Consider the following 19,129-nt stretch of genomic DNA (forward strand, 5'->3'; position numbering starts at 1 on the left):
GTGTTTAACAAGCCCAGACACTGGGAACAGTGTAAGCTATATTAAACCCTTTTATGAGAGGATTATGTTTTGTATGATGAGTGTTTTAATATAACTATGGTACACAGCATAAAATACTACTACATTTAACTCTAATTAATTACGAGAATTCAGGCAAAATTATTTTCTCCTGTGCTTTCACACTGATGCAGAAAAAAAAAATTCTCCTGGAACCTTTCACCAACATGTCTCTGTTTCAATTATTTTTGGCAGTATATATTGCGTCGCTGCCTCAGCTACCTTTTATATCGACAGTTGGTAGCACAAGCCTTTTAACGCACAAAGGGTAGCAGCTCTTCAGCCAATCTGTGATAAAAGGAAAAAAATGAAATCACTATGGAAACTGCAGGAAGGATCTAAAAGCTCTCTTTATAAAGTAAACGTCTGATGTTTGTGACTGCAGGGGTAAAAAATTCATAAATCTGTATGATGCTATCATTTCTGATTTGTTATCACTGCAAATGCCAACTCGAAGCAGCCTGACCTTAGCTTCATTAAGTGCCGGCTATTCAGAAATAGTTACTATTCAGCAGGAGGAAGACGTGGTCTGCGGAGAGGTCAGGGGTTTAAGGGGATAGTGTGGGACTGAGCGAAGAAACTAATTTGCTTAGAATGTCTCCTTTCTTTTCTTATTTAATTGTCTTTTTCTTTTAAATCACAGTGATTTGATGGAATCAGGCACACCGAGTTGTTCTGCTCTGTGTTTTATTTTGATTTGCTTTTTGTCCGGGAATGGACACATCTCAAACCCAAATTCAACTTAGAAAAACTCTGTCTTTTGATTTTGAATGGAAAAAAAAAAAAAAAAAGCTAACCACTTCCTTCCATTCTAAAAGCCAATAAATATCAGGGAGAAGCCGTTCTCACTTCAGTACTCTGGACCCCCAGGAGGAAAAAAATGCAGGAAATTGTGGCTACCCAGGCAACTGATGAATCTGATCTGACCACAGGCAGCAGCAGACACCTGTGTCACGGAGGAAGTTTCAGAGCATCTCGTCAGTTCTCAGAAGTCCAGTGACTCTTAAAAGATAGTTGACTGGCTGTTGAGATGGGGAGCTTGTTATGTGATGACAATTTACCTGTGGAGGAGGGACTGTGGGAGGAAGAGGATGCTGAAAAATTCTCAAACGTGAAAGTCTACAAATTCAATAATGGTTTTGATTGAGAGGAAGACGAAGATTCAAGTAAGTAGACCAGTTTCAGCATTGCATATGCTACTACGCTTATTTCTCCAGTGTTTACAACTGAATTCTTCATTAGTGAGATTTTTCAGGCAAGAAAACTCTGGCTTTTTTTTTTTTTTTTTTTAAGTTTATGGCAACTTTGCTACAGTTATAATGCATTGAAATGTCAAAGATTGATGTGCATGGTAATTGATTTCCTAGCGTCATGCTGTATTTAGACAATTATAAACATTGCTAATCTAATGTTTCAAGGTACTTATGAACAATTAGTGATTCTGCACTAGCATCTCAAATGCACTTTTGATGATAATAATATACTGAGATAGGTTCTATAAATCCTAGAGGGGCTGTTGTGTAAATGATTATTAGAGAAAAAAAATCAGAAGTTTTTTTTTTTTTGATGTTGTTGTTTGTTTATTTTTCCCAGTGAAATGATGAAGACTTCGAAAATAAAAACACAAGTATTCTGGTTGTGAGCATGCACAAATTGAGCACAATTAGCAGGGAGGATACATTACTTCGTAGTGATATACATGCTTAAAATGAGGGAATAGGCCATCCACCGTCAAACTTTATGGATCTTCTACGACCACTTGTGACTAACTTGGCTGTTCATGCAGCTGTTCTGATTTCCACAACGCTTTCTCTCATGCTGGAAGAGTGTTAAGGGTCAGGGATACATAATCAAATGGAATTGTGTGTTTGGGCTCCCAAACATAAATACATGCATACTTTCATTTGAAAATATTTAAATGTCTCATACATATTGACTACACTGATGCTTTTTGTGCATCTAATGAAAACCAATTATCTGTGGAGAAAACTTGACTGGGTGGAAGGAAATTAAATCGGTTTTTAAAGACTTTCTTAAACAGCAGTAGCTAGGGAAAGCTCTAATAACATTTTAGCTCAGGATTATAATGACTTTGCTGTATCAATAAATCATATCTTATCCTGACTTTCATCAAAAGAGTGGGATGAGGAAGACTGCAACATGATGGAAGAGAGAAGAGAAGAGCACTTTCAGCTGGAGCTTGGCATGTGTTAGGCCACTCTCCCCATCCCTGTGAAGTTCTGGAAACAGCTGTTGGAGAAGTCAGGTAGGTTTAATTCCCTCAAAGAATGGGATACAGAATAACATATGTCTGCTAACAAAAACTTCCAAATTGTAATTCTTGAGGGAAATACTCATGTTCTGGAAGAGTCTGTGATTTTTTAAAATGCTGTACAGGGAAATCTTTACCAACTTTTCTGCCCAGTTCCCTTCTGGGAGTTTCCCAATTTGTATGAAATGCTTTTATGTTGAATATCAACTCTCATCAATCAGCTCCATGTCTCCCCCCCCCCTTTTTTTTTCCATTTTTGCTGTAAGTCTGAGACCACTCAAGAGGACATTTATGGAACCATGGAAAACATATTGTTTCATTTACACGTGCAACAATGCAAATTCTTGCCCTTTGTGATTATTCAAAATATTAACATTCTGTTCTCCCTTTGTGGGTTCTTAGAGTTGAATTCCAGCGGCTATTGTAGAACAGGAAGGCGGAATGCTCCACTGTTACCTCAGAATATCTGATTGCTTACTAATGGGTGAGTAAAACATGTCATTGAGTTTTTCTGAAACCAAACTTTTAACTCGTTTACACTGTATATCAGAAAGTTGATCATGTGAACTCTGTGAAGTATATACATTATAGCATTACAGGGAGGGTGTTGTTAGGGGTCAGTGCCTACTTTTCCTCCTATTCATCATCAAATGGTGGAATATTAAAATGTTGCAGGTGTTTGGGTGATATAAAGTAGTCCCTAATATTTTCCATTAGATTTTCACTAACTTTTCACAACAAGGCTCTCAGAAGTAGTGTTTCACTCAGTGGATTAAATGGAAATGTAAGTAGCATTTACCCCTTCCTGGGTCTAAAGTATTGAAAGCTTTAGCTTTTATATTTAATGATGTATTTTCTAATTAACCAGGTTTTATGATCAGATTTTTAAGCCTTCAGGTTGGAATGTAATCATACTAATACATTCCCCGCAGAAACTGCACCTCTTGTATGTCTCTCTCCAACTCTCAAGAAATTCAAGTTCTGTGGAATAAGTCACCAGGGAATATTTTCATGGCACTAAACACCCATCATCAAAAGCAGGTCTTGGAAGTTGTTTTTAGTTTTGTATTATTTTCTTTCTATTAGAAATACTTTGTAACACGCCATTCATTTCCAATTGGCAACCATCGGAAATCTCCATTCCTTATGAGCTTTCACTCTGCACCAGAATTCACTCTCTAATCTCGAATCGACCAACTGAGATAAGACAAAAACTTTTAATTAGAATTTTAATATGTAATCCAAGCCATTTATAGGTCATGCACACAGGTGATCTTCTATGTATTTAATAACTGTGTGGAGAACTTAGATAATGTTTAATTTGGTGCAGAGACTATTTTTAACTTTGCTGGAGTCGGGTTACCTGCAATGTTCCCGGAGAGTCCCTTAGAAGTTTTATCAGCGTGAGGTTTATTGTGTGAATGAGTAACTGAAGGTGTCTGTAGCAAGTCCTGGGGGTAAATTATAAAAATTGAAATATTATTTAACACAAAGAAGGTATTCTGTTTTCCTTCCACATTTCTCCTGGAAAATCTGACTTCATGTCTCTCAGTTCAAGCTATGTGGATGAAAAGAGATAAATATAAATGCCCAGCAGAGTACCAAGGGAATTAGCCTACCCCCTTGTTATTATTAATGAGTGGTGCCCCTACCCTCATGTGTTTATTTCGTAAAAACCCAGCACGTGAAACAGTTGTTTGTTTGTTTTTTTCTCTTTCAAGAAATAGTTGGCACTATATGTTGGACTTCTGCTTGACATGAATTATTTGGCAAATTGGGGACTGAAGTGTGAATTATAAACTTGGGGCTGTGTAAAAGGTTTCAGGGGTGTTCTAGAGACATCCTAGTAGGATGTCAAAAATACTTTATTGAGAAAAAAAATTACCTTTACTTCTACTCATGAAACAACAAAAAATGTATACTTTGAGCAAATGCTGATATCCATTTATAACACACACATAGACTTTGCAGGAGTGTGTCCTCTGTTTTTTATTTACATGTGCACATGAGTCTCATTAACGTTGAATACCCTCTGCACATGCCTCCAGAAAATAATGGACCCCGACTGTGAGAACTGTCTGTATTCAGACATGTTAAGAGCTGAATATTTAAAATCTGTTTGGCACACGAAGCTTGGTTTTCTGAAGACAACAGAAGTTGGACAGAAAGATCAAAGGGAAAAAAAAAGAAAAAGAAAAACCACCGTAAAAGATAATGACATCTGGATGGGGCCTGGGTAATGCTCTAATTAAATGTACTTACACCTAAGTCTTATCACATGCTCAGGAGTGAGAGCTTAGATGCCCCTTTTAAACTGCAGCTTTAGAGGCAGTCCTGAGAGCCTCGCATGGGAGCTGTCACCTCTTGTGATCCAGCTGTTCTATGTGTGGACCTATAATCTATCATCCTTTCGTCCATTGAATGGGCTTCTGCTATTTTGCTGTTAAGATAGCCATGATAAAAATAGGTTACCCCTTAAGCCTGCAAAGATACGCATGTTCTATGAAACAGGTTTGAAAAAATTCTGTCTATCCCACTTGGAAAAAAAAAATAAAAGCTATAAGATTGTCTTGTTGCTGCTGCTCACAGGTGAAGGTGAAACCTTGTATACTTTTCTCCCTGTTCAGGTATAAAGTCATTTGACATCCTTGCCCTTCTGAGCATGACAGAAGCTCTCCCCAAGTACGAAACACAAAGTGGACTTTTCAAAAGTCACTGAATCAAGCAGTTTTAACTTCTAAAAGAGTTTCTGAAGTCTTTATTAATTGCACAGTGTTTTTGTTAAATTAGCATGACTAGAACTGGTTTCAGAATTCTGGGATTTAGGACAAGAAAAAGGAGACTGTCTTTTATAAGTCTTTTTTCTTTCTTTCTTTTTTAATGGAGTTTTGAAACATCGTGATGCAACCTCTTATTAGGATTTTTTAAAATAAATAAACCCTAGTTATTTAGAAGAAGCAGCTGGGCAGTGCATAGATACATACTGCATATCTCATTACTATTAACAGCCATGCATGGTTAAACCTCCTCCTATTGCATTGAGTATTTACCCTCTGGCTTTGGAAAGTGATGCTTGAGTGTGGGTTTTACAAAGGAATTTCACAACCACTTTATATACTGCAACACACCTACAAAGTCAGAATATGCACAGTGTTTCTTAGGTATATGGTAACAATTAATGAAATTGGTGTTCATTCTGGAAAAAAAAAGTCTGAAGTGTTTGTATGTTTTAAGTCTTTGGGGGGAGTGTAAGTCCATCTCTTATTTTAACTCAATGAGAAGCTACTGTTTCTTTTTTCTTTTTCTTTTTCTCTTGTTTTTCTATGTTCTGTCTTCTAACAGTGCCAAACAGTCAAATGCAAGGTATTTTGCCTTCTTCCATGCCTTAGAAGAAAATTAATTAATATACAAAGGTGAAAGTTAGAAACCTACTGTAATCCAGAAAGGTCCAAGAATTTAAACAATCGCATATACCCTCTGGATCTCAGAACCCATCAGGGATAATGTAGAAGAAGTTATTTTTTTCTGAGCTCCCTTGATTTAATATTACTGCCTTAGACATAATTTAAATACTGATAATTTAAATACTGTTGGGGTTTTGGGGAAAGTGGATTTGGGGGGGAAGGGGGGGTGCCGCTTGCAAAAGCAGTGAGGTCTAGAAACACAGAGTTCAAAAGATTCCAGCCCCTAGGAAAACAGGTCTGCCAAGGTAGCTTTTTGAGCGGAATATGGTCAATGTGCCACACCCCTATGCAAAAGATTGGAACCCCTTTGGCTAAGGTAACCTTATTCGTGCTCTGAAGTATATGTACTTATATTCAGGGGGCTTTGAGCAGCCCCTATTTCTGCCTTCCTTTTAAAATGGGCTGTGCTATTCATCTTGGATGTCAAGATTTTCTTTCCCTTGCTAAGTCTTTCCCGTTTAATCGAAATGTTTCATTTCCTCCCCGAAAAAATAAGATATAAGATTTTTGCCTTACATTCAGCATTTCAATCACAGGAGTGAAAAGTCCCTCTTTGTAAAAGATACGGGATTAGCGCCTGCCAGGAGTTCATCTGCATTATCTCCATTTATTTCTCCTGGGTGATGAGAAGACCTTTGCATTTGGCCAAAAAGCGCTAGTAAATAAGGAGTTAAAACGAAGGCAGGCTCACTGGTTTGCTGAGATCTGTCAGAGTCTGACTGGCTGGCTACATATCTGTCTCTGGAACAATAGGTACCTGTATTCTGCACGGACTGCTGGGCAGCCCTGACACTCTGGAGAGGGTCTGCCTCTGTCTGCGCTCTCCTGGTGAGATTCCCCAATGACAGCTCCACTTTTCAGTGGAGGAGGAAAAAAAAAAATATCTGTCTACTCTCTTGATGAAGGACAGAGCTTTGATCATTTTTATTCAGGCTTGTCTTGGCCGGAGGTTTTAGGTTCTTAGTCTCAAGTCAGCAGCTCTCTCTCTCTCTCTCTCTCTCTCTCTCTCTCTCTGACACACACACAAGCACACGCGCGCGCACACACACACACTCCCTCCCTCTCCCTTACTCTCTCTCCCTCCCTTATTTCCCCTCGTAGGTTCTGTGCAGGCAGAGGAGTGCCACAGCTGCACCTGAGGCACAGAACCATCAACATAGTGAAGCCAGTTTCCACGATGGCGAGAGGGGGCACCGGAGGTGACAGCGAGGACAAGGACCCAAGGACCATCCTTCCGACAAGTTTTAGGTAAGAAAACGTGGATGCCCTGATGCTGGCGGGTTTTTTTTTTTTTTTTTTTTTTCATCCTTGTGGCTGAGAGAGACGCTGAGACAGAAAGCGACTCTCAATAGGAAAATATTTTCAAGAGGCTATATCCTCTGTGCTGTCACTTGCCTGCAAACCTGTGTTCTCGGGGCTTTGTGTTAGGAGAATCTCTGGAGGTGAGGTGTGAGCAGGGCTGGTCGGAAGGGTGAGCTGCTTTTTATGTCTGTCTGGTGACATTTATCATGCTGTTTAAATTCGTATCTGGAAAAAAATCCTGTTTGATGATAGTTAGCAATGTTTTGTGCAACGTAGAGCATATGGTCGTGTGGAATTCAAGTGATGCTCTTTCATTCTTAATTTGAAATTATTTTTATACTCAACTGTACTGAGGTCAGAGAGTTTTAAAAATTAATGAGATTCCCTGTGGAGTTCAAATAGTAACGTCTACGTGAGCTGACACAAAAAGATAAGATAGAGCTGGTATATTTTTAACATAGATTTAACTGTCTTAATTGAACATGCTCTATTTGAAATGCAGGAATGGTACAATAGTTTATGGAAACCTAAGTGTTTAGGGATGTTAGCCCTGAAAAAGAAATTTTTTTTAATGACCTGGAAAAATTTTGTGAAAACTAGACTGTAGAAGATGAATATATTGTGTGGAGATATTGCTGAAACTTAAAAGACACGATTGTCCTGGCAATAGAGAATACCTTATACTTTCGAGGAAATGACAAAAAATGAATGAACCACATGCTAAAAAAAAAAAAAAATCTGCAAGCGTGCTTTCATCTTAAGTAATATATAAGAATTCAGGAGATATTTAGGGTGAAAAACTGCTGGCACGAACAATGAGGCAAGTGTACCCACAGATGAGAATTCTTTGTCACAAAAATGAATCCGGGGCACGGATTTAGGAGGTTAAGTGATTTCTACATTCTCAGTGCCCCACAGAAGGGGCGACTCCAGACATTTAAAAATGTCCTGCAAACTTTTCATTTCCCACAATTTAAAAACATTGTTTATGTTCTTGATACAACACATTGTTTAAATGAAGGGGATTGAAAAGCAGTCTGAGTATACAGTAATCGGGGCTAAAGATGCTTTTTATCCCAAGTTCCCCATTTACAAGACCCATTCTGAGCTTCCTGTGATATATTGTCATGTAAATACTGTGCAGCCAGGGAAAGCAGTACTATGGAGATTCAATTTACTTTGAAAGTTGTTCATTATGGCAGGGATGAATGTTATTTATTTGATGTGATTCAAAGGCTGGAAATGACTTTTTCATTGTGGCGCCTTTTGTAATGGGTGCAGGGTGATCTAATCTTTTTAATTTTGGCTTTCACACCAGTGGAGATGAAAAGAGATCTGAACTCATTTATCGGTTGCTAGGTCCTTCTGGAGACCCAGGTCCTGTTCTTGGTTGCTATGGCCAGTCTGACCTCAATCTCTGTGGTTTTGGGGACTTAAGGAGTCTTTTTTTTTTTTTTTAATTGAGGAGCATGTACCCTGATTTATGTCCAAAATTGTGGCTGAACGTCTTTGTCTGTGAGTGATAAATGGTGCCGGACAATTCATCAGTTCTTACAAGTAAACACCGCTGTCCCACTAAAAATATGTTTTGTTCTGAGTTAATGGTATGGAACAAGGCAGCCTCCGCAAACAGCTATCTTTTATTGCAGAGGGACCTCTGAAACTTAGAGCAAAGTGGGGGAAATTGGCGTGTCTTTTCATGTGCATTAGCATCTCGCTGGTGCCTGGGATGAGGCCGCCTTAGGTGGATGGGGACAGAGGGGAGACCTTCCCTTCTCTTACCTCCCGGGCACTTGGGGCCGCAGGAGGAGCAGGCCCTGCCCCAACGCCCTCCGGGAGGAGGTGCCCCGCCGGCTCGGCCTCCGCTTCCCCAGGGCCCGGAGCGGGGGCACAAGTGGGCAGACGTGCTGCGGCTCTGGCACCTTCGCTCTTGCGCTGGTTCTTTGAGGCAAACTTGTATCCAACGTTGGCGACTGCCCGGGGCCGTGCTGCTGCTGTGCCCCTTAATGGTCCCTGGCCGGCCTCGCATTCTAGAACCTCGTTAGGGCAGGCGCCGCGCTGATTAGCAGGCTGTGGAGGCTGCAACCCGGCTTAGCAGATGAGCCCCCGTGCGTTGGCCGGTCCCTTACAAAGTGCTTAATTGATGCTGCAGGGAGCATACAGTCTGCTCATCAGACGCTGCTCACAGAATAGGTATCAGGATGAGGCGTTTATTGCTTATAAGCGCTGTCAGCTTCTTTTCCGAGACACTGCAGCTCTGTAGTGTAGTTTTTTTATTTCCTCTTTTCATAGTAATATGCTAATGGTTTTTATTCTAAATCGGCCAGAACTGAGTATCTTCGGGAGATATGGGCTCCAAAAGAAGTGGCATCCTCCTCGAATGGAAAGGTAAAAATTAAACATTTTTCTTTAAGTGCCATTGTCAACCCATTCCATGTACTTGCCAGTAGCATTGGAAAACTGCTTCCTAAATAAAACGAAAATGTAAGCCATTCTTTCTAGCTGTGAAAGGTTTTGGGAAGAGACTGTCTTAGGGAATTTTATTGTGAGTCATTTTCTGAAGATTGTCCAGCCTTTGTTAACAAAATGCTACCAGGTACTTGATATGTTTCCTTCCAGCCTTGGAAACGGGCAGATTTTGTTTTTGTTTTTGTTTTTTCTTGAGAGGACATTATCATTTGGGGGATCCATAAAAGTGATGTTTGTTTTATGTTTTATTCCTAAAGCTGGTAATTTAGAACAGGGATTGGGTGACATCGAAGGTCTTCCAGCTTGACAGTCCCTCAAAGAGCACTAGTTTTTCAGAAACAAGGCATGAGATGCCTTTATTGGTGTTAATTGCGCTTCTTCCAGTGTTCAGCTCCTTTGAGTGGAGCAGCACTTTAAAAGTTCTATGCTCTGTGGTACCGTTAATAATTGTGGCTGGAAGTCATTTTCCAAAAACTGATTTTTTGAAGGCATTTTTTAAATTGCTACTCTCACGCTTTATGAAGACTGGGGTTTCGCAAAGCTCAGTGCTGACTCCTTGACTTGGGTTTCTTACTTAAGGTCTCCTTGAAGGTAATACTTTAGATGAGTGGCTAATTTCACAAGAAATGTTTAATTCTAGGTATCCGGAGGCCGATATTCCCCAGTCTGTGGTATGTATGTATGTGTGTATGTGGACATATCTTAATATAAAATGTCTTATAAATTTTACATTGTGTTTTGCCTTGCTGTTATTTCAGAGGATTTAAGTGAATGTAGATAGCGCTCAATTTCCTGAAATGATTAAATTCAGTCTCTGAAGGATCTGGGGGAAAGGCCTGTAATGACATTTTGATGACTTTCATTTTAAGGAATAATAGAAATTGAGTAAAATATTTTAATAGCTGTTCTCTAATATCTCATTGCAAATACAATGTTTTTATTGCTCATTCTAGCTTACCGTTTTCTGGTGATAATAATGTTGGCTGGTAATTGTTTCTTACACAGAAATCATTTTATCCTTACGTAAAAGTTATTTCAGAAAAGTCTTCATGCATTTATCTCAGCTGAAGCAACTGCATTGAAGTCTTGAGATAAACCAGTGAGTATTTCCAGATTCCTCCCATTTTAATTTGGGACTTCCTTACAAGAATTAAGTGTATCTTAAAGGGAGGAATATTGCAAATGATGGTTGGTGGTGTAAAGAGGGAAAACAAAGAGGCAAGTCAGGGAAAGGCTGCGAAGACAGAAAGAATCAATATTGTGCACTGTCACAGAACTGACTTCGCTTCGAGATGTCATGTGTCTTTTAAATTTAAAAACGGACTAAGAAATCAAATATGTGTATGTGAATATGCAGTTGTATCTGTCTGTACTGAATAGGTAAATGCATGTATAGAAACTTAAGGTAATTGCAGCGAATGTTACCAGGAACATCTTTGCACCTCAATTCTTTCGGGAGATGTAGACACAAGTAAAGTTAATCATGTAGCTTTTAAAGAATCAAATCTTTTGGGGACTGGAGTTGTGACATATTAGATCAATTTTCATGTAAGTCAGAATGAAAATCTTAAATCAGTTTTTCTGTGCAAGTTACACAGAGCCATTAGCTTCCAAACTGCGTTGTTTTAAACACTAATTAGAAAAATTTGTATGCAATTGAACTTGATTGTCATGAATATTTCCAGTCGGAATACCATATTATTGCTGGATCAACATACCATCGGTGTAATTTTTTAGAAAAGTGAAATTAAGTTCTGATATCTGCTTATTCTCCTCTCCTAATATGTTTGCTAGATTTCCCCAAGTTTACTTTCTTTTGGTCATTAATACTCCCTTCCAGATGCCAGTGTTGCAGAGTAATTGATTACTCTTAGTTTCTCTCTGCCCACTCTAATTTTGGTTTCTGTCTTTTTGGTGTGCCATTATTCTTATCTGTCATCCAGACAGTTATATTGGCTTTGAAGCTATTTGTGTGACCTGTCTGTGTTTAGGGGGTGGAAAACTGATTTCATTAGAAATTGTGGATAAAGTGCTGAAAGATTTGAGTTGCCTTTGGGATGTGCCAGGGCTTGCTATTGGGATATAGCATTTCCTAAGGGGTAGCGAGGCATTTGCATAATTCAATAAAATCTTTCCTTCAAGCTACCTTAGTTTATTTTCCACCAAGTGGCAAACCTCAGAATTATAGTGAACATCATCTAGAAAACTTACAATTAAAAAAACCTGGCGGGGAAGGGACCCTTTTGGATAGCTGTCGAAGGTGTCACTCCAGGTTACTCGTCTAGCCTGTTGGCAAGGATACATTGTAAAATTTTACCGACTGGCATTTTGTGTTTAATCACCTCTGTGATCCGAGAGCAGAATTTAATTTGCATTACCATCAGTTGGGTACTTTTTGTGTAAAGGATCCCAGAATGATTTCAGAAAATAGAAGTTGTGCTAAAACCGTAATTATACACTCTAGCACTCACTGATAATTAATTGAAGCATTGAAAACTTTGTTTAGATTTTTAAATGTGAAAATTGTAGTTTTCTTCGTGGTCTTTATAATCTTTTTTTTTTCTCTCAAGAGATGGCTTGTGTAGAATCAATGGCGCTAGGTCTTTCTAAAGTTGATAGACTTTATGACCCTACACCCTGCGGTGAACAGAACTGTTTCACATTTTTAATAACATCTCTGAGCCATAATTTATGTTCTTAATGTTGCTTGGCATTATTTAAGCACAACATAGTTGTGATTTATAAATCTTTGAAAGTCCTGTATTTTTCTGACGATTGAATTCAGTCCAAATGGAAAGACTGAAATACACCATAAGGCCAGGAATTTCCTTAAAGAAAGAAAGACAAGGTAGCAAGCACACCATGGTCAGGAACATATGGTGTACAGTTAATTATCACAATCTCAAGGGTTTTAACATAGTTTACTGCAGGCATCTTTGAAAATATTGGATTTTCGGGATATGTTTGAAGAAGGATTTGATTTGTTAGAAATTTGAAACATGGAAATCAAATAAATTATTTTTTAAATGTTCTCCCATAGGATTTAGAAAATATTCTTTCATTCATTCCACAGACATTTATTCAGTGCCTACCCTGTGCCAGACGCTGTTCTTGTGGCTCCTAATATGCACCATTAATTCAATATTCATTATTTGTCCGATTTTGCAGATTATAGGAGTCTTGCCAGTTAGTCATACACTATCAGCTAATCACATGACAATCCAATATTATTTTGGAACTAGTACTTCACTTGCCTCTTAAGGGCTTAAAATATATTCTAGGCATATACACCAATTTAGAAGATTCTATTGGCAAAGCAGTCAGAATGTGTTATAAGAAGTTACCGTGTTGATGTGTATTTAGAACTGTGGTCTAAAATCATCCTTTCCCCCTCACTATTTAGGCCCATGATGCAGCAAATACTAACTTGGTTCTTTTACATTTACTTCCTTTCATGCTGCTTATAACTATTTTAAGGGACTTCTAATTCTAATTATTAATGGTCAACGTTTATTTTCTGCATCCCAGTCAATGTACTAAGCCTCCCACCTAGGTTTTCTTGTCTAATCCTTTCAGTTACATTATGAGAAAGGTAGTACTGGTGTCCCTGCTTGTGGAAGAGGAAACCAAGGTTTTGAGAAGTTAACTCCCTCAAGGTCACAGAGCCAGCAAAGCAGCTGAGATGACTTAAAACCCAAGTGTTTCGGGCTCTATTCATTCTTCCCGTCATTCAAAAAGTATTATTGAGCTTTTATGATGTCCTAGGCCTCCTCGAGGTGTTTAGAATAGAGCAGTGCATATAACAGGCAAGGCTGTGCCCTTAGAATAGGAGCATGCAGCCACCTTGATGCTTTCATTCTCTCATTTCCCTTTGCATCTGCAGATTCCCCAAAACCAGTAGGGTAAAACATTGGAATGTCAAACCCTCTTTAGACCTCTCACTATTTGGCTTTGGTCTTTGTTTCCAACTGCATTATTACCTATTTCTAAATAGGAATTTGCTAAACCAGAAAACTAATCTACTCATTGCCCCCCATGAACTTTGCCTTGTGTTTTGTCTTACCGTTCTTGCCCCAAAACACTTTTGTCATCGTTCTCTCAACACTTCCCGTCCTTCTGTGTCTGGGCCAACGCCCATGGTGCCAACAAAGTCTGTCTTGGAAATGCAATCCTAAAGTTCTGTTATCTGCATCGATCATTTGACATGTGATGTGTGTGACAACCAAAGTGATTTGAGGCTAGGTAAGATTTCACAAATTCCCTCTGTCCTGGCTGCTTTAATGCTCGAATGTGGGACCAGGTGGTATGTTGGCAAAGAGTTCAGGGAACCAGTAGTAAAATAAGAGAAGAAGGTAGAAGAGGAAGAGGCCTGGAAAGCTTGGAAACAAGAGCTCCACAGCCTAGCACAGTGCCTGGCATAGAATATGCAGTTAATATACATTTGAGGCCAGGAAAAGAAAAAGAGAGGCACAAAGCGGGGAGAGATTGACAACAGGAGGAAATATAGCAGGGAAAGATAATATCATATTCCTAAATTTATAACCCCAGTCCAAGATCTTTAAATATTTAATTAGTGTCAGAGATCCCATTAAGAAATGTGTGTGTGTGTGTGTGTGTATATATATATATACACACACACACACACATAATAATCTTACTTTCATATATGTTTTTGCCTTTTCTAGGAATAATCTGTCACTCTTTTCAACATCAATACATTAGGTGTAGAATGAACTTTCTGGTGTTTCTAAGAGAAGGTGCAATGTGGGTTTATGTTTATCAACACTCTTCAGGCCCAGGGTGCAGCAGACTCTGGTTGTTTTTTTTTATGTTTCTCTATATCCTGGGACATTATTTAGTATCACAGAAGTTGCTGATCACCCCTCCCCAAAAAGAGACATTCTCCTAACCATCATAAAGTTTTATTGGTTAATACTTTATGTTAGATTTTTTTTTTCCAACAAAAGCTAAATTCAGCATTCAAAATCCTAATGGAGCTCTTCCTCTATCAACAAGCAGCACTTGTAGTTAATTTTACTTACATTTTTACTCAGTTGTATTTAAAAAAATGCAGCTTTGACATCTCAAAAAAAATTACACATCTGTATTTTGTGTGGGTTCTCAAATCAAGTGCATAAGGTAGAAATTTTATTTTGTAGGAAATCCAGGTACATATTTCTCAAAGCAATTCCTATACCTGAGCTCTGCTGTGGAGCTCTTTTACTATCAGAGCCATGACTTATATACATAGTCACGACTATAGGGCTTACTTCAAGGAGGTATTACTAACTAATACATAATATATAATCTAATGTGTATTAATTTCCCCAGGTAAAGCAACCTAGAAAGGTAAAGCAGGCACCTGGAACCAGTGATCATGATAGCCCGTGTGTACCGTCTAATGTATATGGGAGTGCTCTGCTGACACAGCCCCGTTCTCTGGGAATCCCTATTTGCTAGTTAAGAAATGAGTGAGGATGAAGCTTTGGCCATGAGGAGCTACATGCTGCTTTTAGGAAACAAGGAGTGTTCTGCAGTCTGTATTGTAATAGTAGCAGTTGAACAGCCCATGAGAGTTCCAAAAAGTGAAAATGTGTTCCAAGTACTCATCACATGCTGTGTTGGTGTCAGTGAAATGCTGAGGATGAGCTTGTCTCCCCTTGAACCCTAACTTTCTGTGGTCCTTTCATTTTAACGCTAATTTCAGGCATGAACCTTGGCACTTAGCTACAGTGTGTAATTGTTGGTATCTTGCTGCCACCTGGGTGCACAATGGTGAACAATATTTAGCCCCTGTGATTTGCCATAAGAACACACCACATGCAGTTGGAAAGGGAAATGTTTAATCAGCCAGTTTTTTCCACGCAGCCCCAATCAGTTGAGTTGGTTGTGAAGATTCTGTTTTCTCTGAATTAACTGTGTGTTTTGTCACTGCAAAATGAAAACCTTTGGCTCCTTCTCAAATTCATATTCTGCAAAACAGTGGACATGGCTTATCCATTTGAATGTACAAACAAAAAGAAGGTATTTTCAACGTATGCTAAATTAATAACTTGTTTTGGTCAAAAGATTTTTTTTTAAAGTTCGTTGAGTCCTCTGTTTTGTTTGCTTGCTATGGTTATAGCATATGAAAAGCTGTGAGTGATGCACAAATAATGGCATTCCACTTTTAGGCATCCCGTATGATGAGGCTGTTGATCTTTAAAATAAATTCCATTTGGTGACATATGCAAAACTAGTTTCACTTTAGCTTTTAATTTAAATTTTTAAATAAATAACGAAAATGATATGACTTTCAAGTGACCAGGAAGCCACCTAGGAAGCGTGTACTTACATAATGGAAACAGGAAATACACGTGGCTTCCCATCAGACATTGTGCTTATAATCAGTCCAGAGAAATAGTTTTGACAGGTAGAAAAATGGGATAAGAATAGGATTATTTCTATAAACAGGCAGCATATCATCCTAGAGATCAAGATCTATTTTTTAAGCCTCGTGCTTTCCAAGTGCTGTCAAGATTTGAATCCAGAGCTTAGTCCTCATTTTGCTTTAATCCTGCTAATTCAGTGCAGTACAATAGAATCCACTCTAACCTACGTCAATTCATTGGATTTCTGATATTTATGAATACCTTAACCTCTTTCAATCAGTTATCTCTTCGATAGTATTTATTTCTTGGCTAGGTGAGTACAATAAATAGGAAATGTCAGCATATAGGGCAAGGAAGTTCTGATCTATAATATTTTAAAGAGTTAAGAATTTCTGTGTAGTTTGGGGGCTTTATATTTTCCATTCTAAGGTGAGTTAAAGTTGGTACAGTATATGACCTCTCTAAAATGGTATCTTTTTTGCTTGAAAATCAAGATTATTGTTATAAATTTGGGAAAACTTCAAATCATTTATTTACCCAAATATTCAATTGGCTTTTTTCGCCCTTAATTATCTTGTCTGACCAATTTGCTAAAGGCACTGAGGAGGATTTTATAAAGGCAAAAATACGATGTTTCCCTCATCAATTATTGTATAATTGGAGAGAGAAAATGAATTTTAAAGAATTAATTGGATAATATAATAAAATGACTTTTAACAATCTTACTTCAGTTCTGTGAAGGAAGAAGGTATTCCCTCACAGGTAGAAAGCAGTATTAACAATCAAATAGATAGCTTTTTGCTTCAGAATATTGTTTCAGACTATTTGTTGTAAGAATAGTCATGAGTATGTTTACAATAGAGGCTAACTCTTGAAAGTGATTTTTACCATTTTTAATTGATCTCATCAACAAAAAGATTTTCATTTTGTAAAGACTTAAAAAAAAAATAACTGTGTTACATGGTTAGTAATTCACCATCCAAAACTTGCAAATACTTTACTAAAGGTTTATAATAAACTATGTATGTGTGGGGGAGGGATGGGGTTTACCTTTGCCTTCATTGTACTTCATGATACTCTTCTAAAATTTGGACACAAATGAAAATTGAAAAGTTTTTTGAAATGCTTAAACTTCCTCCTGCTATCTTGAGAAGACTAACTAACATATTCTGTGCAATGGAAAACTTCTCAAATCTGTCTTTAACAGCATCCCAGGTGTGTCAAGCCCTGCCAAGAGCATTGTTCTCTGGCAGAAATACTACACTATTCACCCACGTAGCTAAAAACATCATTCCAAACAACACCTAACAGTAGGCAAAGAGCTTTGGGATTTTTTCAGTCTTCGTTCTTATCACCATTATACAGTTTTAGGATGTTAAGGAGAAACAACTTTGTATTCACTTGTCATTTACCAGGGAAGCCAAAGGTTGGCCACCCAAAAAAATGTTAAAGTTTTTTTTTTTTTTCAAAGATTGTATTTATTTATTCATGAGAGACACGGAGAGAGAGAGGCAGAGACATAGGCAGAGGGAGAAGCAGGCTCCATGCAGGAAACCCGATGTGGGACTCGATCCTGGAACCCCAAGATCATGTCCTGAGCTGAAGATGATGCTCAACCACTGAGCCACCCAGGTGCCCAAAAATGTTAAAACTTTAATCAAAAAAACCTTGAAGTTTTGCCGCTAGTTAGGTTAAGACCTCAGTATTGAAAAGTTCAGAAATAATGTAATTATTCTTTGTTTTTATCTTGTGGAGTTTATATTTTATAGATGTAGGGAGAAGAGCCTTCTCCCTAGAATACTATCTGCCTTCTCTACTCAGGGGAGGGAAGAATTGGAGGCAAGTGAGCACCCTGTTCCCTCCAAACACTCCCTGTGGACGGGGTAGGGCATTCAGTAAGTGAGGAGGACAAATGCCCTAATGTGTTGGAAATAGGCAGGGTGCAGCAAAGGACTGCCTCCCCTGAGTATCCTGTTAGGTGAGTGGACTTAGTTTAGACATGTCAGAGACAGCTTTGGGCAGAAAGATATTTAATGAGCCCCACTCAGAACAGAGGAGCTTCGTCTCTAAGAGGTGGCAGCTCATGGTTCCCCAGGTCTTTGGGAAGCAGGGCTCACCATCCACCTGTCTAAACAGATAAGGAGAGCAAAGACACTACCCGCCTTCTCTCTGTGACTTGTGAGTGCCTTTGGTATTCCCAGGTCAGGGACTCCTCTCACTGCTGGCTACTCTAAGCTGTGTTTCATTTTTGACAGCCATTTGCAGATGGCACTTTCAGACTGCATGGAACACAAAAGGTGTGGTTGAGATATTCTTCAGTGAGATTTTCCCTGCCTATCCATCCCGCACCCAGTAGGTGATTTGGAACATACATTTAGAGACTTAAATACATTCTATCTATCTCTACCTTTAAAGCTACACATTAGGGGCCCTTGGGTGGCTCAATGGTTGAGTGTCTGCCTTCAGCTCAGGGCCTGGTCCCGGGGTCCTGGGATTGAGTCCCACATTGGGCTCCCCGCAGGGAGCCTGCTTCTCCCTCTGCCTATGTCTCTGCCTGTCTCTCTGTGTCTCATGAATAAATAAATAAAATCTTTTAAAAATAATAAAACTACACATTAAAAAGAAAACTACATATTTAGACTCACAGCATTTGCAGAGAAATGAAGCAAACAAAAAAACCTCAAGAAGGTGAAAGCATTCTACATCGGGGCATATGATAAGTGGCTAAATTTGTGAATCAGAAAAGAGCAAAGACAATATTTAGGAACAGAGATCAAGTTTTTGTTGAATTTAGATTCATCTATGCTCAATTTCACTTGCTAGATCATGATGTCCATTGTCTTCTTAAAATTTAGTTTTAGTGCCATACCTCGAAACGAAGTCTGTTTCAGCATAGCATCCTCATCTTGTGTCCACTGTTTCTGGGGATGACACCTCTCTAGTACCCCTCCAGGTGCTCATTCATGACAACATAACCTTGGCATAACTTGCTCATTGTCATCCAGGTCTTTACCCCAGAAAAGTAGCCAGAGTATTTTGATGATAATGCTTGGCAAATACCAATTCTTATGCTTCATCTTGAAATATTTACGTGAAATCCATATTACAGTGCTGTATCAATGTCCAGGAGCTCAAAGCTTTTTTTCTTGCACCTATGGTGAATCCCTATATCTTGTCAATAATTGACTGTTAGC

The 19,129-nt window shown here is 38.7% G+C and overlaps 1 protein-coding gene across 24 annotated transcripts in view; it reads left to right on the forward strand.

Moving 5' to 3' along the window:
- Positions 1-492: 492 nt before the first annotated feature.
- Positions 493-19,129, forward strand: part of LOC144282376 (uncharacterized) — a 233,119-nt gene continuing 214,482 nt past the window's right edge. For 3 of the 24 annotated variants that reach the window (XM_077845922.1, XM_077845934.1, XM_077845929.1), the window contains exons 1-5: positions 499-1,223; positions 2,195-2,323; positions 2,732-2,813; positions 6,895-7,041; positions 9,423-9,483. The gene's annotated coding sequence lies outside the window, so the exon portion shown is untranslated. Of the gene's footprint in view, positions 1,224-2,194; positions 2,324-2,731; positions 2,814-6,499; positions 6,622-6,894; positions 7,042-9,422; positions 9,484-19,129 lie in introns of those variants that run through there. The other 21 variants (XM_077845919.1, XM_077845920.1, XM_077845927.1 and 18 more) reach the window with 13 other exon arrangements.

Source organism: Canis aureus, chromosome 13, assembly GCF_053574225.1.
Source record: "Canis aureus isolate CA01 chromosome 13, VMU_Caureus_v.1.0, whole genome shotgun sequence".
Taxonomy (NCBI): domain Eukaryota; kingdom Metazoa; phylum Chordata; class Mammalia; order Carnivora; family Canidae; genus Canis; species Canis aureus.